Source organism: Columba livia, chromosome 1, assembly GCF_036013475.1.
Source record: "Columba livia isolate bColLiv1 breed racing homer chromosome 1, bColLiv1.pat.W.v2, whole genome shotgun sequence".
Classification (NCBI taxonomy): domain Eukaryota; kingdom Metazoa; phylum Chordata; class Aves; order Columbiformes; family Columbidae; genus Columba; species Columba livia.
This window is the reverse complement of record NC_088602.1, coordinates 140,016,737-140,040,163: the sequence shown is the minus strand read 5'-3', so window position 1 is coordinate 140,040,163 and position 23,427 is coordinate 140,016,737. Positions and strand designations below refer to the sequence as shown.

The 23,427-nt window shown below is 38.8% G+C and overlaps 1 protein-coding gene across 1 annotated transcript in view; it reads right to left on the bottom strand.

The window, feature by feature from the left end:
- Nucleotides 1–23,427, bottom strand: part of LOC110364013 (uncharacterized) — a 272,131-nt gene that overhangs the window by 216,554 nt on the left and 32,150 nt on the right. Inside the window, exon 3 of the mRNA XM_065033610.1 lies at nt 16,960–17,045. The gene's annotated coding sequence lies outside the window, so the exon portion shown is untranslated. The remainder of the gene's footprint in view (nt 1–16,959; nt 17,046–23,427) is intronic.

The following is a 23,427-nucleotide window of genomic DNA, read 5'->3' as shown; positions in this document are numbered from 1 at the left end:
ATGGATTGCTTGTTAAATCTCCAAACACGACCACTGCTGACAGATTTAAAATTCTTCCTATTTTGAATCATCTGGAAGCTACAATATTCTTTTATTTTTCTTTCTTCCTGCAAAAGAAACTCCTTTATTCTCCTTAAGGATACATACATGGAGACAAACACATATTTCAAAATACTGTATCAACCCTGCACTGACCTGTTACCCACCAGACATCACCTTGTAAATCTCCCAGAACAATTTTGTTACAGTCAGGTAATACTCTCTATAAACACTGATCTTTAATCACTGCTGTAAGTAGTTACATCTTGACCCAAGTGGATATACACTGTCACTTGATATTTAAGATATCAATCCTAATTTTATTTATGTACATACACACACACGTGTATATGTATGGGAAAAATCCTCTCTGGGGAGAAAGAGATTATAGCAAATATGCCTAACATCATAGCAAAGAAGAGAGGGGATCAACCAAGCAGAGGCCCTTACTGAAACGGATGGAGTTGTAATCATTTAGATGAGGGCTGACTCTGATCTTGATTTTGACATATCTTGCTTGAAATTTTATTTTAAGCCCCTTTTCCCTCTGTTCGGTGAGCACAAAAAACCAACTCAAATACAGACTTAGAGGTGGGTGTAATAGGTCAGCTTCACACTGCATAAACCAGAAGGGAAAAAGCGGACTGTGAGAGGTTTCTGCCAGGGCCATTGTTACACTCAAGTGATTTTTTTTTTTAAGAGGCCTTAAAGTAGCCAAAGCTGAATTGGCTGCAAACATGAAAACAAAAGGGCAAAACTTCTCTCAGAGTCCCAGGCTGGGAAGAAGCTCACAGCCCGAGTAAACGGCCTGCGCGATAAGACAAACGCACTCACCAGGCTCCCTCCACCCTGTAGGAACTGGCTTGGATTCAGGGGCAGCTGCTGTTTCGGGGCTGCAGGCAGAGCAACAGACATGAGCCGCTGCCCCCCATCTCCCCACTCACCCCCGGGGCTCCCCGTCACCCCCTGGGGCTGGTGCAGGTCTGTTCCCTGGCCAGACCAGCCCTGAGATCTGGCCAGGACCTGGCACTTGTCAGTCTGAAGCAGGGACTTGTCACAGGCCACAGCACACAGGGCACAGCAGGGTACGGCTGCCTCACACTGCCTGTGCCACCTCCAACACTTCCTCACGCCACATTTTGGAGCAAATAGTATCACAGAATCACAGAATGGTTGGGATTGGAAGGGACCTCTGGAGCTCACCTAGTCCAACCCACCTGCTAAAGCAGGTTCACCCACAGCAGATCACACAGGAATGTGTCCAGGCAGGTTTTGTCTCCAGAGAAAGAGACTCCACAACCTCTCCGGGCAGCCTGTTCCAGTGCTCTGGCACCCTCAGAGTAAAGTTTCTCCTCGTATTCAGATGGAACCTCCTGTGCTTCAGTCTGTGCCTGTTGCCCCTCATTGCATCATTGGGCAGCACTGAAAGGAGTCTGGTCCATCCTCTTGACACCCACCCTTGAGATATTTATAAGCACTGATGAGATCCCCTCTCAGCCTTCTCTTCTCCAGGCTGAATAGACCCAGCTTTCTCAGTCTCTTCTCATAAGAAAGATGCTCCAGACCCCTGACCATCTTCGTAGCCCGCTGCTGGACTCCCTCCAGTAACCTCCTCATCCTTCTTAAACTGGGAAGCCCAAATCTGGACACAGTACTCCAGATGCAGCCTCACCAGGGTACAATCTATTACCATTAGTAGACTTTTTGAGATTTTAAATCCTATTTAGACCTGCAGTGGAGAACTTTTACACTGCTTTTACACATCCCATATAGTTTCCTTTGTTTTCTTAAGTAACTACATGTTTGAGTACCCTGAGATATATCCTCAGCTGAAGAAAGCGGAGGTACGGCATTGCGCACCAGTGAACTACTGGCCATCGACATTATCGTAACTTCATTCTGTGTTTCAACAATGTTCTCTGCACACCCAAATTCAAAGGAAAACAATATTTTCTTTGAAACATTTTATTGTGTTAGGAATATTGCTAAACTCTTAGACTGAAGACAGAGGAAGAAACCTCCCAGTCCACCTTTTCTCGTCACTAATTTATTTCTGTCGTTATTGTTTGAGAATTCTCTATCCCCTAACATTATTTATGTCCTCCCTCATATAAGTAATCTCTTTTATGCTTGGAAAATAAACATTTATTTTGTTTCCAGGTAACTTTTCTGAAAAAGTACCTATTATAACAGAGTATCATGAATTAGAGGAATTAAATGATGTACAGAACATTAGAATATTTCATCAAAATCCCTATGAAAAAAAACTCAGCCCAAACTCTCCATTGCTGCCTCCTGTTTCAGTTTTTGGGAAAAATCTCATCATTTCCCTTCACGTTCTACTTAGCCTACCTCCCTCTCTACCAAAGCTCCCCGGTTACCTACTTGGATAACTTTGAGATTGCATTTTCTTCACATGCACTTTTTTATTTATTTCCCAGGCTGTATCAACTAATTGGTTTAATTAAATGATTTGTCGTCTCATATTTCAAAGGTAGAGCCTGTCATGCAGGAATCCATCCTACTTCTATGTTCACCATGTACACTGAACACATCAAACGTGAATAGTTTTCGAATCTGCAAACCTTTGAGAAATAGTTTTCTATCTGGGCACATGAGGAGGCAATAATCAGTGACTTTTTTCACATAGTATACGTCTTCTACTTAAGAGTTTCATTCGGACTTTGCAAAACTAAAAAACTTCATATTTCTTTCAACGATAGAGCTGCTCCTGGCAAACTTTTTAAAAAATTAACTCCTACTTTGAAGTTTAAAATCAGCTTTTAAAAATCTTGAATATATTTTTTAAATTTCCATTAATAACCAAAATATTCATGTGCAGAAGTATGTTATAAATGCAGATGTGGGCATGTAAATCTGTAAGGAAATGTGCACTAACTCTTTATTGTAACTTATAATGTAACTGCTGTAATTAAAGTAATTACTAGTTCTTCCATTAAGTTACCTGAATCGGTGCTGGCTTCTGTATATAACATGTCCAGTGACCTAGTGACCACCTTCAAACGGTTTGATTAAATGTAGGAAGCAATGTAGCATCACCAAAATAACTTATTTCTTTGAGAAAAGGTCCCATGACTGGAGAGGGAAAAGATTACTTCCTAGCAAAAACAACTGTCCATATTCTGCTTCCAGATACAGATTAATTATGCTAGATTTAATCTGGGGTAAATACTGTTTTAAAAACATTACCTCTAGGTTTATCATTCTAGATCTGTAACAGTGTAACAAGGGGAATCTGCTTTAATTTCTCCTTAAAATAAGCCATTAATTTCATACAGTCATTATAAAAATCTGCAGTCTAAGTGTATTTCTTTTATTAAGGCAATCCTCCCGTATGAGCCACAGACAGGTAAACATTTGTAAACCCTTCAGGACATCTTTCCAGATTATTTTCATTTTTTTGCTTATTACTGCACTTCTGTGAAGTTATTAATTTATTTTAGTTTTAAACCGTATTTTTTTTCATACAGGCTTGTGAGTTGCTGTGGAAAAGATCCTGCCATTCCAGAAGGAGAGTCAAATATAAAGCAGATATTCCTTACAGCTTCCTCCATGCAAACAATTATTAAATATATGTAACCTATATCCCTTGACAGTGGAAGAGTGATGTGACAGAACGGAAAACCACAATGCTAGCAATAGTTGGTATCATGGAATTAGTAATAGCATCATGAATGTCCCTATAAAATCATGCTTAGACAACCAGCACGGTACCAAACCACTTCTATCAACAGCTGTTTAAGAGCAATTATTAGATTCACAATTTTTCCACCTCACATAATGCAAAAATGGTGGCTTACAAGACATTAAGAAACACTGATCATGTAAGAACATGCAATGCAAAACACAGTGTGCTCTTTCCATAAGCCTTTTCTGAATCTCGACACTTCTTCTTGCTATATGGATTACATCTTGAAAAAGATAAAGTGGTCCTTTACCAGTAATGGAGTTGTTAGTACAAATACATCATGTTAGCAAGATAGGTTGGCTTAACTGAGAATAAAAGAGATTGAGACTCAGGAAGGATCCTCATGTTTGCTGGCCCCTTTTTACAGTGGTATTTAGGTACCTCACAATCTTTGTCTTTAAAGTATAATTGCAAAGTGAAGAATTATTATAATTGCCCTTCTACAAATGAAAGAGAGACTAAGGGGCTATATTTTAAAGGTACTTAGGTGCCTAGAGGTGCAGATAGGCACCTACTGGTATTTCAGCTCTTAACCTAATTAGCAGATTTAGTTGCAAATTCTAGCCTTGGGCATCAGTGTTTGATAGCTGTGCTGTCTATTAAATCACTGGGAATATCATTACAGCTATCTTTCTGAGTTTCATGTTTAGTGTTTACATGTAACTTCAGTTAAATGGGAGAAGAAGAATACTCCAAAACAGAGGGGAATAGACTTAAAGTGAATATACATGAAAAATTTGCACCAAAATACATAACAGGCATTGGAATTATGCCAAGACGGGATATTAAATACCCTACTTCCGTCACATTGCAGTTTCTCCTTTTGTTCTGAAATTCTAGTTCATAATGCTCCATTCTAGGACACGTAAATCTCTATATTTAACTTGCTCTCAGCTTTAATGCTTAGGCATTTAATCTTTGTATACTGTGTCTTCACCTGAATTTAAAAAAAAAAAATTAAGTGTATCAGGTTACACACAACAAATAGTACGTTTATACAGCTAAGAACTTCTCTGTTAACTTAGCTACTGTTTAGCATTACATGGGTTAAAAATATCTGCAGAACAATTCCCAGTCCAAATACTGCATGGAGGGGTTGGCAACATGGGTAGGAATTCACAAATAGGTACTTTAATGAGCCTAGAAACACTAATAATTCAAACTTCTCAAATCAAAATGAAATATTGGAAGGTCGACATTTATTCTTCTAGTTTTATAGCACAGTTCACAAATTGTATCAGATCTATATTTATGTCACTTCAAAACCAAAAAATGCACAGCAAATGTTTTCCACCTTGGTTTGCTTCATAGTTTCTATAAAATTTAATTGTTCCATGCAACCAAACTAGTATCCCTTGGACTAAATGACTATTGTGCCATCTTTGGGACTGAACTATTAACTAACTATAATTCTGCTGTATCAGGTGACATGACAGGAAATAAACTGGCTTCAGTTTGCAGTTCTCCTTGGTGCCACGTACCTGCCAGACCTGTCACCATTTTCTCTTCTGCAAGATAACCTCGCAGTTCAGAAGATGTCTAGCTACTGCCACTATACTTCAAAATCTTATTTTTGTGCAGGCATATATGCAGAACCACACTGCATTTCATTGATGATAGATCAGTCATTGAAATACGCCAGAAAATGCAATGCTGGTTTTTAGTATCAAATAAAAGTTAATACTGAAGGTAAGTATTTAACAGTACCTACTAATAATGAAAAAGGATTTTTAAATTTAGTTTAAATTTAGATTGGCCAGCTGCTGGTCAATCAGTCTCAACAGCCATTTAAAAACAGACAAGTATCATACTTCTTTTGAAATTCACAATCACGGTCTAATCAATTAAAATAACACTGGTAAGAAAAATAAAACATACTATCATAGAGAAGAGCCATGACAAGTTTCTGTTGTCATACTATAACACTTTTTAATGTGCTCCTTTGTGTAATCAAGCACATATTGTGATATAGTAAGACTTCATTTTTTCTTCTTGCATCTGTTAAGTCTTATGGAGGTGTAGGGCATGTGTTTAGCTTTTTGAAACTACTATATTATGCAAAAGTTAAGCTCAATAGCTGTTGTACATAAGACCTAGTAAAAGGAATTCTCCTCTAAGACAAGACACAAATCTACTCTTCTCCTGGGGGTACTTGTATTACTTCTCACTGTAAGACCCATTGTCTCCTAGCTTTTATTTGAGCTTTGCAGCCTGAGGACACTCAACCAACTGCCCTTAATTTACCCAGCTCTTCCCTTTACAACTTAGATACTAGTTCAGCCTTACAAATAGATTACTAGGTACCCCCCGCAGGGCTGTCAGTGCCAATCGTTGAACTGGGCTTTAGGAGGATGTCAGAGGATTAGCTTAATTGCCAAGACCTTTCAGATGACCTCAAAGCCAGGAACACCTTTCCCAAGAGCTACCTATGCCCACTCCTACAGTTCTCATTAGACACAACCCATCTCATCACATCCTTCAAGCCACATCTCAGCAACCCCTAACCTCTGCGTCTCTTCAAGAACATCACCCTGCAGGCAAGACATCCAGTCCTCTCATTTACTGGACCACTTAATGCTACTAGAGGAAAATACCACATACAACAGAGAAATCCCATAAGATACTAGGGAAAGAAATATGGCAAATGCAACAAGTGGCACCAGAGCATGCCCTGTTCTTCCTATTAGAAGAGGGGTTAACAAAGTGTGTAGTTGCTGCACTTGTGCTCTCTCGTGTACATGTATACACATACACACAATCTCATCTTTCTTAGGGAAAGAACTACATTGCCCTTCTTGCCTCAAAACTGCTGGCTGAGCACTGAATCCAGTATTGTCACACAACATAAATCTGTTCATCTATCACCTACCCTTGAGCTCAGAACAAGAAAAAAGCAGATTCATGTGCTGTATAAGGCCGCTTTACATGCATTTCTCTGACCATATTTTGTTTCTTGCAAGTAAAAATATCCAGCTGTGCTAGTTATCTGCTTGGCATGTCCCTTCTCCCATCACCTACAAATCAACAGAGCTACGCATGGTGGGCACCTCTATTTTATGAACAGGCAACAGTCCTTGACCAAAGTGAGTCTGTATAAAGATGATGCTACTCCCTTTTACTGGAGCCACTCCAGTAATACCAGTGATGTTTTTCATAGGATCAAGTTATATTATGTACAGATAAAAGTCTTCCTGGCTTTCTTTAAGATAGCAGAGCACTAATACATAGAGCAGCTTGATTTACTTGTAGCTTTTGAACTGACAGTACTGAAAATTTCAAAAAAAACCACCCCAAAACCAAAAAAACCAAACTTAAAACATTATCTTTAATAGTAGCAACCAGATTGTGGCAGAGAATCATCTCTAAAGAATAAAACAAAGCTCAGACTAAGTCTATACTCTCTCATAGAGTTGTCATCTTTTTTCTTTCTGTTTCATGATGTACATCACAAATTGTGCAGCAGACATAATAACAGCAAAGTTTGATGTTAAACCATTTTTCCAACTCCCCATATCTTCTCTAGTACTGAAAAGGCTATGTATGTCTGTTGTACAGCACTTTTCCCGCCCCCAGAATCCCCAGCAATCAGCCTGAATGCACTCTTTAAAGCAGGAAAGTAGTGGCCAGTCTGTCCGTGTCCAGCTTTGTTAACAGTATATTCCAGTGAAACACTTCTACCGCAGCCCCTACAGTGCAGGGAAAGGGACTGGGACTTTTTTTGACCGTTAAGAGTTGGAGAGCTTTCTCCTGCATTTGCTTTTCTGTCATTAAGTTTCAGTGTGCAACCACCTAAACTTACTTCAAGGTGGGCCAAGACATAGAATCTTTCTGAAGAGTCTTGGGTAAACATCAAATGACCACAGAGGCCTTGGAATATTGTTTTCTAGGAGCGTTATCTGGAGTAAAATATTTTTCCTCACAGATTTTTGAGAATAGGAAAGAAGTCTTCCACTCGGTAAACTTTTGACTTCTGGTAGGAATTTTAGTGCACTGCATTTGATGACAGTAGTTACCTACTTACTAGAAACTAAAAAAACCCCCACCTGAGTGCCTAAAATCAACTGACAATGGTGGAAGTATCTGCTTCATTTGTTCACAATATATTGTTGGGTACTGACTATCACATTTTGCTGGGGTGCAGCTGGCAGAGATAAAAATGCCTGCTTGCTTTGTGCCAGGTACTGCAATTTGGGCTAGATGTACACCTCTGGGGAAAGGTGGAAGCTGCAGGAACGTCTCCTTTTCTGAGAGTTCCATACACTGTTCAACTGCTGAAAGGCTGCAGCATGCAGGTGAAATAGAAGGGAATATGAGAAGCACAGTGTGCATGTAGCCTGCAGCATAAAGAGAAACGGGAAGACATCCAGGCCTCAGATACGAAAGAAAGCCTGACTTTTCTCTGAGGAACCAGCACAGTCAGTGTCAAAAATCATTGCAACCCAAAAAGCCATTGAAAGTTGCTGGATGAAGAACAAGAGATTTGCCCTTTAGTAACACACTGAACAAAGAAGAGATTTGTTTTCAAACCATTTATTTTTAATCGAACCTCAACCAGGAGACCTCAGTCATTTTGCGTTTTTCCTGTTCCAGTTTGCCTCCAAATAACACCAGACTCACAATTCGTAAGCTGCTCTGACTTTTCTATGAGTGCATTTTAAAAGAAGGATGCAGGAAGATACACTTCAAAGCTCTGGCTGACAAGGTTTTCCCCTATGTTTCCTCAAAGAAAAATGGCAGCCAGTCCCTCAGTGCTGCTCTGGGGGAACGATGAAGGCCTCACTGCTCCACTGGCAGCCTGGTACAGCCACAGGGGAGAGGGCTGGCCCGTGGGCCAAGCCTGGGACACCGATGCACATCTGCCTTGTGTCAGCTGCATTACTACATCCATCAGAACTGCTGGATCAGTGGAGAAGGCTGGGAGCATCGAGCCGGCTCTGGGTTCCACTACGGTTGCCATCCATTTTATAAAAAAAGGTCACTTGCTGTTCTCTGTGACCACAATAACAGCATTAAGTAAAAGGGATGGCAACTGCGTTGAAGGCTTGACCTGGACATCTGGCTACCAAACTTACAGGGGGTCTGTGTTAAGACTGTGTGTGCGGTTTGGGCTGTTACTGATTCAGAGAACTCAAGCGCACCCTGGGCTAAGAGGGGTCTTGTGGGCAGCTCTGCAAATGTTTGCAAAGATGTGTGGGTTAACATTTTAAAGTATCTGAAAGCAGAATGTGGACCTGACAGAGTGAAAAGAGAAGCCTGATTCAGGTGCTGAAATAGGGGTGTCTATTGCCATTTTTAAAAAACCACTATGCCCTGCCAGATCTCCTGTAAGTCTGTTTTGTACATCGGCCCTCTGCAGATGTCTCATATACAGAAGGCCATAAAATGAGGTCATCAGGTGCTTATGTATAGGCACCTGGGTCCCACTCTCAGTGTTTCAGAGACATTTCTGAGAGAGTATTAGGTTGGTGCAAAAGGAATGGCAGTTTTTGCATTGTTGAAATTTGTCGATTGATATTGGTTATGTTATACACCACTTTAATATGCTTTTCTCACTTTATGTTCTGGTTTGTTTGTTTTTGTTTTTTGCTACTGCCTTATTACTTGCTGTTAATTTTCTATTTATTTTAGACTATGGAAATGTTAGACAAAAAGCTAATTTGAGCCATTTTCTTATTCGAGTTCAAAATCCGTCATAAGGCAGTGGAGACAACTTGCAACATCAACAACACATTTGGCCCAGGAACTGCTGATGAACGTACCGTGCAGTGGCGGGCCAAGAAGTTTCACGAAGGGGGTGAGAGCCTTGAAGATGAGGAGTGTAACAGCTGGCCAGGGGAAGTTGACAATGGCCAACTGAGAGCAATCATCAAAGCTGCCAAAGAACTTGATGTCTACCATTCTATGGTTGTTTGTCATTTGAAGCAAATTGGAAAGGTGAATAAAGTCGGTAAGTGGGTGCCTCATAAGCTGATTGAAAACAAATCCTAAGTTTCAAGTGTTGTCTTCTCTCATTCTATGCAAAAACAACAAACCACTCTTTGGATTGTGATGTACAAAGGAAAGTGGATTGCATACAGCAAGCGGCGATGACCAGCTCAGTGCTTGGACCAAAAAGAACCTCCAAAGCACTTCCCAAAGCCAAACTTGCACCAAAAAAAGTCATGGTCACTGTTTGGTGGTCTGCTGCTGCTGCTCTGATCCATTCCAGCTTTCCTAATCCCAGGTAAACCATTACATGCGAGAAGGATGCTCAGCAAATCGATGAGATGCATCAAAAAGTGCAACGCCTGCAGACAGCATTGGTCAGCAGAAAGGACCAAATTCTTCTTCACAACAGCATCCGACCACATGTCGCACAACCAACACTTCAAGAGTTGCACAAATTGATCTACGAAGTTTTGCCTCATCCGCCACATTCACTTGACCTCTTGCCAACCAACTGCAACTTTTTCAAGCATCTCAACAACCTTTTACAGGGAAAATGTTTCCATATCCATCAGGATGTAGAAAATGCTTTCCAAGAGCAGATCAAATCATGAAGCATGGATTTTTACAGGACCAAAATTATTTCTCATTGGCAAAACTGTGCTGATTGTAACGGTTCCTTTTTTGATTAATAAAGATGTGTTTGAGCCTAGTTATAATGACTTAAAAACCACAGTCCAAAACTGCAGTTAGTTTTGCACCAACCTAGTAACTCATTATTCTTGGACATTGACTAAGCAAAATGTTTCTATCAGATAATTACAGCTTAACATGAAAACAAGTGTAATTTTGCTAGTCTAGCTTGTCCCACGTAGGGGGCAGCAGGGCGAGAAGGGATGGGAAAAAAAATTCACTAACAGCCTTCTGATCTGGTCTTTCTACAGCTCTCACATCAAAGACAGAAAATGAACCACCAAAAAGGCGATTTTGCTTTCTAATGCCTTACTTCCAGAGAGAGACAAGAAGCTTCACAACAGTGAACAAGCTCCAAGTTCTTCTCATTTCCAATTCTGGCTCTCTGGTGGCTGAGACAAGCCTAAAACCAAACGTACAAACCTGTGAGACCGACTCTCAGATACGACAGCTGGTGGTACACAGCAACTGGGCAAGTGCAGACACGAAATTGTTACCAGAGAGGCAGGCGGGATTGCAGATGTTGTGGGCTCCATCCTAAACTTCCTTTTCTTTGGGGCATGTGGCAGATTTGGAGCTGCTCCGTAGTTATTTAAGAATACCGTGCATCAACTTTGTCATTAGAATGGGGTTTTTTTCTACAGCTACGGTGATTTAATTCAGTCACAGTCTGTCTGGAAAAGCAGGCAGGAAGGAAAAGCATGGCAAAATACATGCCGCTTCTTTGAGTTAAAAAGCCCATGCCAAAAGAGGTAGTTTTCATTTCTTTTCCAACCAACCCATAAAACCAGCTCTGACCTGAACAGACAAAGCATGCAAATACTGAAGAATGTAAGAATGAAGACCAACACTAATAAAAAAAGCCTCATGCTCCAAAACTGTGTTTTAGTTACTAATAGGAGAAAGTAATTCTTGAGTAATATTATTTACGCAAATATGTCTTCTAATTCACTCCTTCCACAGCTGCTGTCTTACAAGATACTTAGCGTTAAATACGCTTTCTTCAAACACATTACACAATAAAGCACAGATTTCCGAAAAGAACTGTGAGTAAGTAAAGCCAGTCAGAAAGACAAGATAGCAGATCTGATGAACTGAGGAAACTGAAATTCCACTTTGAATTATAAAATAATCACATCTTCCTCACTGAGCACAGGACCAAATGGCTTTCAGCCAGCTCTTCTCTGCCATTAAACCTAAATATCAAGTGACCACAATGCTATGTACCCCTAGCATTCCCTAAATGCACATGTGAAACATGGATGGTAGGAACAGGAGATAGGCTGCAGCTTCTACTGTGGTGGCATCAGCCTGGACCCAGCACTCAAGAGGAATCCTACAAAAAAATAAAACAGACCTTCGTTGCAGATGTTGTCATCCCCCATCACTTCTCCAGAGTCCACCTTTCTCTCACACGGTGAGAGTGTTTTGTGGAAGAGAAAAAAATGCAGTAGAGCATGAAATAGCAGAGTTATGCATGCTAACGTACACAGCAGCGTTCTCCAAGACTCTAGACCGGAGCCAGCTGTACTATCAGTATTCACTCTGAGGTATCAATAACCTGATTTTTGTTTTTTGAAAATGCCAAGATGGTGTCTCATTTCTTTGTTCACTGTGAAAGCTATCCGAATGGACTCAAAAGAGTCATTCAATTCACAGCATCTTAGCGTAATTTCTCTTTTTAGAGAGAAGGTTATAGCAAAAATTAGGTACAGGAACCAGTCTACTGTCCCTGTGATAAGCCTTATTCAAAATGGTAAACAGACTTTTCTCCTCAGTCCTCATAAACCTGTGATGTTGTATGAAACCCTACTGAACTTTCCTTCTCTTTACTTCCCTAGGTTGATCAGAATGCAGCTCTTGGTAATCTCTTTCTAAAGTCCCAGATAAGAAATTGACTTCCTTCAAACGTGTAATTGAGGGCTACAATATGTACTAAACGGGTCCCACTGAAAAAAAAAACCTTCAACCAAACTCTCAAAGACGCCAATGGAAGCCACTCAGCGCAGAATGATAAGAGCAGGTAAAACTGGACATAAAACATGACTGACAGGCTACAATAAGACATTGACCTTACAGTGATGTGAAGCATTGTTAGAAAAGCGCACCCTGTCTGGTGGCAATCACACACAGTATTCTATCGAAGGTTAAAGCCAAATACTGGTGGCAAAAAATGCAGTTATCTGGAACTTCCTGAGGACCGGGGACAAGGTTTTCAAAATGGCATGTATAATGCCATACTCTCACACACAAAAATAAGAATCCTTAGTTTTAAAAATTCTGGTCATCTAGAAGATTGTACTAAAGGGTAAAGGAAGCTGACACTGGTGTTTCCTAATGCTCTTTGAGAAAGATTTCAGTGATCTCATTTATGCTTAAATTGACACAGGCCCTTTAGGAAGTTTCAACAATTACAAGGCAAGGTAAGTAATTCACTTGCTGGAATCATGAACACAACCTCTGGTTTAGCCATCAGTTATTTCAATGCAGGTACATTTTTTGTGATAAGAATATGCATCCCATTATACATGCCTTTAATCTGAGTCTAGCATTTCATTCATGTTAAATTTGTAGATTTATGCTACAGCTGATTTTAATGAATCTTCTGCCATTACACAAAATACTTCCTTAGATTTTCAGCTTAAAAATCTACTCCTGCTTTTCCAGGAGGCAGTCTCATACCAGGCTTACTTTCTGATATACATTGCAGCACCAAGGCTGGCAAGACATTATCACACACACCTTTTTTGTGGTCAAGTATCTCTACTGGTTTATACAATACATGTTGCAAGAGCATGGTCACAGATCTCTATCATCGAACTAGGGATAATCTTTTATTACATGCATTTACATCTCAAGACAGGATACAGCAGTTTTGCTAATCACTGAATTCTTTTATTATATATGTGTTTACCTAGCCCCTCGAGAATACAGTCCATGATAACCTTTTTCACAAGTGAGACAGAGAAAGATGTCAAAATATGAAGCTCTTACTACCTGAGTAAACAAAGAACAATAAGGAGGCCTCTCTCACATTCATTCTGCCCAAGCAAAGAAGCTGCAGCTTTTGAACTTTGCTAATTCCCTTGACTCACCCAAGAACCCAACCCTTCCTGCTGGTCCCAAACTCTTACTGCTGTGGGTTTCAGGCTGATGGCCAGAACAAATGGCTTGGAGTTCATTTGAAAGAGGGGGGGAAAAATAAGGAGTTAATTTTGATAAGAGAATAAGTTTAAAGATCTCAGGAGCAGGGAACAAATGTAAGCAAGGAGACAGGAATGAGACAAGGAAACGATTATGAATGTTCTGACAAAGTAAATACAAAGCTCTTCAGGAAGGGGAAGGTTATACAAGAGTGAGAACGGGGGTAGGAAGCAAGGGAACGCACCAGCAAAAAACACTGGAAAAAGATATCTGAAAAAGCACAGCAAAGGAAAATTCAGGGAAGTTTACAGCTTTCCTGCTTATATGAACATTTTATTCCCTCTACTATTAATTTTTAAATATTTTGTCACTGGCTTTAAAGAATTCTCCAAGTTCTTTGAGGCTGTTAGTATGACATACAGTAGATAAGAGATAGAATCCCTCAACAAGTGACAGGATCAACATCATAGCTACTATCCTAGTAACTTACAATTGGATTTAATCAACAGTCTGAAAAAAAGGCCAGCAGCAGCATTTCCCAGTTTTTCTCTTGTCTTGTTTAAAACAAAACAAAACAAAACACCAAAAAGCAACAACCACCACCACCTGTCCTAGAAAGGCATAACCCAGTAACAGCAGCAGCAGGCCAGTAATATCTGGGTTGCTGAGTAAATGACCAGAGACTGAGAAAAAGCAGATAATCTTCAATTTATCAGTTCACTGGTCCCTAAGTGTCAACACTACTGATAAGTTCATTAAGTCAACAAGCGGTCCTGCAATCTATTAGTTACATCTCTTCAAACTTAGAGTGCTGAAATGTGTAATTAATTGTGTGTTTTTGTTACATTATTTGTTCTGCAGTGACAAAAGCTAATCCATTTCTGTGTTCTAGCTAGTTAGCTAGCCTGGGAATCTTTGTATATGTTGATAATTTAATGCTAAACAAGTGAGTTATTGACATTTAGAGTCATCACAAAAGACTCCTGTAACTCAAAAAATCTGTTCCTGAAAGTACTTTAAAAACAGCTGACCTTAATGCAAATGATTGCATGAATCCAAAAGAAAACACAGTAAGAGAAGGCTAGCTGGAAATTTCAACAATCTTTTAATCCTCTTTCAATTCTTTATATTACCATAACTCTTCAGGAAATCCACCATCAAAATTAGGCAATTGCAAACAGATGTGTGGTGTATTTTAAACCCTTGTCAAGATCCTGGTTACTGAGCTAGAATCCCAAACAGCACAAAAAACATGAGCTCAGGGGGTCACAATGCTCCCTGATTTACTCAGTTGCAGTAACAGGAACTGTAAACTATCAACTTTATTATCCATTATATCACTTATGCATCAAGATGGCACTCACCCTACTTCTACAAACAGGTTTCGTATTCTCTTGGGTAAAAAGAATAACTCATTCTCGATGATGGAATCAGTGGATGTTCATTTAACCGCTTTAAGAAACCCTTCATACCAGTCAGCAATCGATAGTATAAACACGACACCATAGCATGAACATAACTTTGAAACCAGCTAAGTCTTGCAGTAGTTTTAAATACAACAGAGATGTCTATGCTTCAAGGTTGAATACATACCGCTAAGCTGAATACACAACCAATATGAATTACATCACCAAGGAAACTATGCACTCTTGATGTGTGAAACATGTCCAAACATTTACTTTATCTTATAAGTATACATATGTAGGTTTCAAGTACAAGTAAATCTGCATTTTGTATTGCTGCTATTCTTTCAGCTGGGGAAAATGAATATGTATAAACCAAGGGATCAGGAAAAAATATTATAATAAAGAGGATAAAATAGGAAAGAATATTGGTTTCAGATTATATGATGTAAATACAAACAATTTCACTGATATTAATATCTTGTTAAAACAACAAAGTGAAACCATACCTGAGAGCCTGAACCTAAAAATATGCAAAGTGGGATTCACCTCATTACCCACATCAATCAAAAAGTTTGGCATATAAATTCTGCTTTATAGTTAGGCATCTATTCCAAGCCAGTCATTCCACCTCTTTCTGTGGTAAGCCATTCCACTGGCAAACTCATGCTGCTTTAGGATGACATGGGTCACCATTTCCCCCTGACTTCAGATGGAGGCACCAAACTTTCAGATATCTAAAACCACAGGACAGAAATCTGAAGTTTCCTGTTAGAATCACAGCTTATCACTACCCTAATTTCCCTAGACAAATGCAAAGACATGGCAAAAACCTATATGCAATCTGAGGTGGCTAGATTCTGAAATCCAACTTTTTGAACATCAGACCCAGCCTTCCTGAAACATCTTACATTAAAAACAAACAACAACAACAACAAACAAACAAAAAACCACAAAACCAAACCAAAAAAAAAAACCAAAAACGGAACCAAATTTTTATTAATATTGTTCCAGAAGTATGAACATTGACCACTTTTTGTAACAAAAGATGAGTAATCTTTTCCATCAAGTACAAAAATGAAGAACAAAAAGGTACATGAGAATCCAAAAAAAAAACCCAAACTCTGCACATATTTTAGGTTGATAATCAAATTTATTTGGTTCGTTGTTCAGGCACATAATTTTAGAAAGGGATATTCATGGAAAAAGTCAACTTGGAGAAGAACAGGACTAAAAATGTCTGAGAAAAATGTAGTTTGTGAAAAAGATATTTTATGTCTTCTTTACAAGGCAAATGAACCAAACCACCAGACAGACAGAATTTTTATATTACATTAAATTTTATATTAAGTTGCATGAGAAGTATTCCTGTTAAATGAGGCATTAAAAAAAAAAAAAAAATAGTTCTTCCTCATACTTCATTGCCATTCCATCAAAAGCTGATGCATAATTAGGTGAGAAAGCACAACAAGCTATGAATTTCAAAATATATGCAAAAGAAGAAAATAATGCAATGAAAAAAAAATCTGTAAGCATGTGTGTGAATGTTGGACCATTCCTTCAGCTAGCTCAAATTTGTCCTTACTCTTTACTCAAGTTTGCACTGATTCCTTTTCCTCTAGAAATAAAACAGGTGTTTGAGGCAACTTTCTCTCCTTTTTATCTCCTGTATCAGTTGAATTAAATTAGTAATAGATTACTTTAAAAAAAAAAAAAAAAATCTAGATTCTCTCCTGCATTTCTAAGTAATTAAATACGTTTTTTTTGAAGACAAATTATAATGTTTTAGCAAGAAGTGTTCTGAATACAACCAGGTAAACCCAGCTACTCTAGGAAAGGCTGTTCAATCCAACTGCAGTGAAAACCTCTGGGTAAAATTGCAGAGGTCTGCTCAGGAAGAAGCACTGCTCCAAGAATGCCAGATCAAGCAAGTACTGAAAACTACCTTTATGGCAGAAATTGTGGTGGCATGGTGCAACTAATCTAAAAAAACCCAGTAGAGGACTAAGAAGAGGCTCTCATAGGTACACAGGACACACCACATACCTGCCATCATGGTGACATTTGGGCACAGCTTGTTTCTGTTCCAGACAGTGATCCAGTCAGGCAGTTGACCAGTCCTAATGCAAGGCCTAAGAAACAGAAGCAAAACGAAAAAAAATTCCGTCAGCATCCACATTTGCGATGCTTGAAAACAAAGATGCCCTCCACACCATGCTTTCAATCACCTTGTGCTTGTGTGCTATTTGTCATTGAGTTTGTTCCATGACAGAAAGGGCAAAAAACATGCAGGCCTCATTTAGGCCTATCCAGTTAAACAGTGAGATCTGAAGAGAAGAATTAAGTCTGCATATGATGGAAACATACTGTCATAAGCATTTTGCCAAACACTATCTATCATCCTGGCACTGTACATTGCCACATATTTTTGTATACTACTTGATGAAGAATTTCTAGCCAATATACCCATCTGTCATGCAAGTGAAAATAATCCCATACAAATAAAACAAGGAAAATATGCTTGCAAAGCTACAATAAATTTGCGTATCTGCAACTACGAACATTTGAAGTTTTATGATGCCTAACCTAAAAATAACTTTGTTATGCATTATCAATTAAGAGTAAATATTTAATGAGGAGTTGGTTGTACAAAATCATATTTTAAAGTCTACTTCCAGACTAGCGCAAATTATACGAATTTTAAGGTATTTGAAAATAAAGATACATTGAAAGTAGTTTTTTAAAAACAGCTCTGAAGTAGAAAACTTAAACCAGTCTGGTATGCATTATAATTCAATCTTGACCCAGGAGATCAAAAGGCTATTGCGACAAAATTTATCTGTGGCAATAAATCTTCAGAACCGAAGTAAGAGTTGTTCACAGCCAACGGAGTAAAACAAAAGACAACATTTAGGGACTGGCCACTCTGGTCATGACAGCAACAAAACCAATTTGCTACAGCCTGCTTCCTTCCTCCAGCGAACCTGTTGGCAACTGTTCATTTTTAACTTGGACCTCCTACTTCTAGAAATTGGAACAATACTCCACCAATAATTAAAACTAATGGAAGACTACTTAAATTCAGTTTATAGGGTGAACACACAGAAAGTCTGTGTTCATGCAAAGTTTTGATACTTTACTGAATTCAAGCTCCAAAACAACGTGCTTTGGTTACAGAAGGCATCCTTGAGTTGTCAAAAAGCACTTAGTTGTAAACTATGAAAAGTACTCTGAGCACAAATAAAGACGTTACATTTTCTTCCAAGAGACAATGAACTTATACTCAATTTAGAGGTGAAAAATATATACTGAAGGAATATTTTTATATTGGCTAAAGCTATGTATCTTGTAAAATTAAATATCTAAATCCAATTTTTAAATATTGATCTTATATAATAAGAGCTTAACAGTTTATACTAAAATGATACTACATCTGAATGAAACCCTGGGTAAACATTTGTATTATTATAAGTCATGAAAAATACATGCCCTATATTAACTTTGTACAAACTACTGCAATATTTACAGTATAATGATCTCTTTTCAGTATAAACCACTAAAATGCAGCAGACTTCAAATTATCTCTTTTGAATGCTATACCATACGTAACATGAGTTGTGGAATACATTTCTACCATCCTAAACAATTCTGAGAATATCTCCTTGTCACATCCAGCACAAAGCTAATTAGAAAGTACTAGCTTGCATTTTACTTCTTTTTAATTAAAGAAAATAAATGTTATTTCCTAGGCAGGTCAACATAAATGAAGTTAAAACCCTAAAGTTATTAGCTATTATAGTTTTACCTGCCAACTAAAATTACTTTGTAATGGCAAACCCCCCCTTCTGATATCCATGTGATACTCCTTGACAAACTAAGACATCTATATATCATGAATAAACCATGGGAATGCTAATGGAACTAGTATCCACATGTCTCCAGGGTATTTGCAGAAATCCATTCTGAGTTGCTAGCGCTACACAAACTGTATAAAACTGAATGGAAAACTTTCATGGAGCTGGTAGCTGAATCCTTGCTGTCATCAGATACCCCTCTGAAACCAATCACTGCAATTGGCATCTTCATGAAGAATCTTGGAAAAAGAAAGAGAATCTGAACTACATATGTGTGGGAATTAACTGTTGTATTTCCTACAGGTTACCATCTCAAAGAAGGAAAATTTAAATTAAAAAATAATAATAATAAAAATTGAATAATGTGTTTTCTGAATGCATTAGGCTCTTATTATCTGAACTGCAAGTGATATAGATACAATCTCCCCCCGCCAAAATACTCTCATTTCTCTTATTCATTATTTTATTAAAAATGAAATGCAAATAAATTGTTGAAAAAAAAATATATATATTCTCTAGAAGAAATCCTCCTCCATGCAGAGGACTAGAGAAAGATGTTCAGTACTACCTTAAACTCTTTATAGAATATTTTTAAATGTCCTGAGAGTCAGTGAGAGAAGTGTCTACAACCTTCAACCTATTTGGAAGTCTGGACATTTCTCAAGAAATAAACTATACAAAGGGCCCTACAGAAAGGGAAGGAAGTCCTCTTCATGCATTTTGAGTTTCACCTTCTACAATTAGACACACTACACTGCAAAAATCATTACCGCTTCAACTTGCTGCTATGGAAACTGTACTGGGTAACTATTCCCCTTTGGCAATGGGGATGCTCTGATTACAACAGTTGAAGGAAAAGTTAAATTCTATTTGTTTTCACCTGACCTAATGAAAATTCTTGCTTCGGCACTGAAAACAATCCATCACTGTACTTCCACAAAAATGAGTTGGAAGAGGCCTCTGTAAAACGTCACCCTTTCTTCACATTATATTTTCGGTGTGAAAAGAACAGAAAAAAGTAAGCTACTTCAATTAAAAAGTGAAACAGAGAAAAGTGAAAGAACAATAGAGTAAAAGAGAATCAATGTTATCAAAAACACAGTACTGAAAGATAGTGCCTAAGGCAGTTTACACAGCCTGTTTAATTACTGAGTTTGAAGCATTGGTAACAGTTTATTATTTTAAATCAATCTGTATATAAAAATGCATGTTCAGCAACGCCAATTGGATACATAGTTAAAATACGAAAACCATAAACCCTACCTGGTCCTACATTTGCTTTACCATATTTATCCATTAATTATCCCATATTCAAGAAACATTTCCTGGACAACAGCTGTACTCGCCTCAAAGCTGCTATTAAATACCCAGTGTTGGTTTTGTTCTAGGAATACTTGCTGCCCATTCTCCAGGAGGACAAGTTACCACTGTAGCTGTTTATCTTTCCTCAGCACACAGAAAAGTAGTGCCCGTGACACAGGACAGAATATTGTTCTTGCTACATGCTAACTTGAAAAAAAAATAATAAAAGAAAACAAAAAAGAAAATAATAAGAGAAATTATGAAAAAAATAATAATAAAAAAAAAAAGAAAAATAAGGAAAAAAAGGTGTGGGGGGGATTCTCAGTAATCTCTACCAAAGTTAAACCGGCAGCCTTCAGTGAGATTCATGTTCATGGAGTTAAAAAGAAACAACCAACAAACCAACCAAAAAAACACAAACAGCCTGAATAACAAAAAGTGTATCCTGGCTTAGGCATTTTCTATCCTGAGACTTGAGAGAACTCAATAGAAACGAAACCTGGTTTTATTCACAATGGTCACAGAAAGTTTTACTTTACAGAGGAAGGCTCCTAGTTGTGTGCATTTACTTAACAAGTGAAGTCTCTTGGCTTCTAGTATAGTGGATAAATTGTTCGGACTCCAGGTCCCTATAGAGAAATACGACCTCTGTAATTGCTGTCAAGGTCAATGAGAACAGAGTAAGTACTTAAGTGCTGGACATATAATTTACATCAGCCGGGAGCAATTTTAACATGAATTTTCAATTTTTTCAACCTGTTTGTTTGATGTTTTTTCAAACACTACAGTTTTGGAAAAATATGGTTATTCTGAAAATATACACTTATCATGTGAGTCTATTTGACAACAATTTTTGCTTTCAAATGCCTTTTTTGGTGATAATCTATAGAAGATTTAGAACTCTGGATGTGAATAACTAAAATTAAAGTCAAATGGCCGCACTTTCCCTTTCAAAATATCAACAAGCTCAAGACGCTCCAGGCTGAAAAAGACAAAAAAGCGGAACCATAAATGCTAACTTTATTTCCTCACAATTTAGGGATATATTTTTTGTGAAATTAGTTAACTGCTGTTAACATTTATTGAATTTAGATGAAACATCTCAATTCCGATACACAGTCTCCAAAGTTCAGTCTCTGGGCTGTGTCAGTTAACAAAATGCTGCTAAAAGAAAGCAGATTTATTTGTGTTAGACAGGAATGTGTTCCCTATGGATTCCAGTAACAAGGTTGCATTGGTAGTGAAATGATAGATATCTGCAATGATTAATTTGGACCCAAATTTAGGCTTTATTTACCATTCCTATTTAACACCTCCTTAAACCCACTTGGTGCAGTTCTGTGATGAAAGTGACCTGAGACACTAACAGAACAAATCAGATACACAGTTCATTAACCAAACCAGAAAACACTATTCTTTATGCTATTATTAAAAAGAATTGTGTGAGTTGTGTGTTAAGAAAACACACAACTTTGGGACTATGCTAAGTTTATCATAAATGCAGGAAAACAAAAAGGAAGTTACTGAACATGCCCTTTTATAACTTTGACCTACGAAAACAAATCAGCCCAATATTTATTTTGCTATAGAAAAGTGTATTTATTCTCTGCACATCAAAGATGCCACTGCCTTCCACAGAAAAAGATACCTTGTCAAGCTCTCCAAGAAATCTCTCTGTTTCAACTCATTTACTTGGCTAACTGCTAAAAACAAGATTTATTCCTCCTGAGTCATTGAAATAACACAAATCTATGTCTCTGGTAAGATCACATTTTATACTACTTTTCTGTAATTCCTAAACTCACAATTTGGAATTGGTCAGCACTATGGTTAGAAATACTTGGAAAAGCAGTGAAATTATTGTACTAAGGGGCACTGGAAGTTGACAGGAAAATTCTGACCAAAAGCATTGCAATGCTAACAGATGTGGAAGAGGAAGGCAAAGACAATCTAAATGGCTAAACAATGCTATTACGCGGATGTCATGTCATACTGTGTATCTGCGTGTGCTGTAAGGCAAGTCCAAAACAAGGGCCAATTGAAGAGTGAGTGTTTTCTTGTTAAGGCATATGAAGAATGAGAAATAGTGTCAAAAGCCTTACTGAAGTCAAGGTAAACAGCCTCTCTCCTCTTCTCCATCAAACTAGTCAACTCATTACAGAAAGCTATCAAGTTGGTTAAGCATGATTTCCCCTTCATAAAGCAATGATGAGTACTTCTAATAACCTTCTTGTCCTTGACATTTCCAGGTTTACTTGTTCCAACAACTTCTCACTTCCTGTGGTTAGACTGACCAGCCATAGTTCCCCTTCTTGAAGACAGGGGTTCCTTTTTCTTTATTAGAGTCTTCAGAAATGTACCCCGATCACCACAACCTTTCAAAGGTAATCAAGAGTTGCCTTGCAATGACACCAGCCAGATTCCACAGCGGTCACAGGTGCAATCTGTTGGATGCCGTGGACTTAGAGATGTCCAGATTATTCAAGTGTTCCCTAACCTCATAGAATCATAGAATGTCCTGAGTTGGATGGGACGCACAAGGATCATTGAGTCCAATTCCTGTCCCTGCACAGGACAACCCCACAGTTCACACCATGTGTCTGAGGGCCTTGTCCAGTCTCTTCTTGAACACTGTCAGGCTTGGGGCCGTGCAACTCCCTGGGGAGCCTGTTCCAGTGCTCCAACACCCTCTGGGTGAAGAACCTTTTCCTAATGTCCTACCTAAACGTCCCCTGGCACATCTTCCTGACATTTCCTCGGGTTCTGTCACTGGTCATCAGAGAGAAGAGTTTGGTGCCTGCCTCTCCTCCTCCCCTTGTGAGGAAGCTGTAGACCACAATGAGGTCTCCCCTCAGTCTCCTCCAGACTGAAAAAGCCTGGTGACTTCAGCTGCTCCTCATATGGCTTCTTCTCCAAACCATTCAACAACTTTGTGGCCTCCTCTGGACACTCTCCAGTAGCTTTATATCCTTTTTATCCTGTGGCACCCAGAACTGCACACAGTGCTCCAGGTGAGGCCGCACCAGTGCAGAGCAGAGTGGGACAATCACCTCCCTCGCCCAGCTGGCAATGCTGTGCTGGATGCACCCAGGACACGATTGCCTGGTTGGCAGCCAGGGCACTGTTGGCTCATGTTCAACTTGCCGTCAACCAGAACCCCCAGATCCTTCTCCACAGAGCTGCTCTCCAGCATCTCATCCCTAGTTTGTATATACAGACAGGGTTGCTGTGTCCCAGGTGCAAAATACAGCACCTACTCGTGTTGAGCTTCATGCGGCTGGTGATTGCCCAGTTCTCCAATTTATCCAGATCCCTCCGCAGGGCCTCTCTGCCCTTGAGAGCGTCAACAGCTACTCCC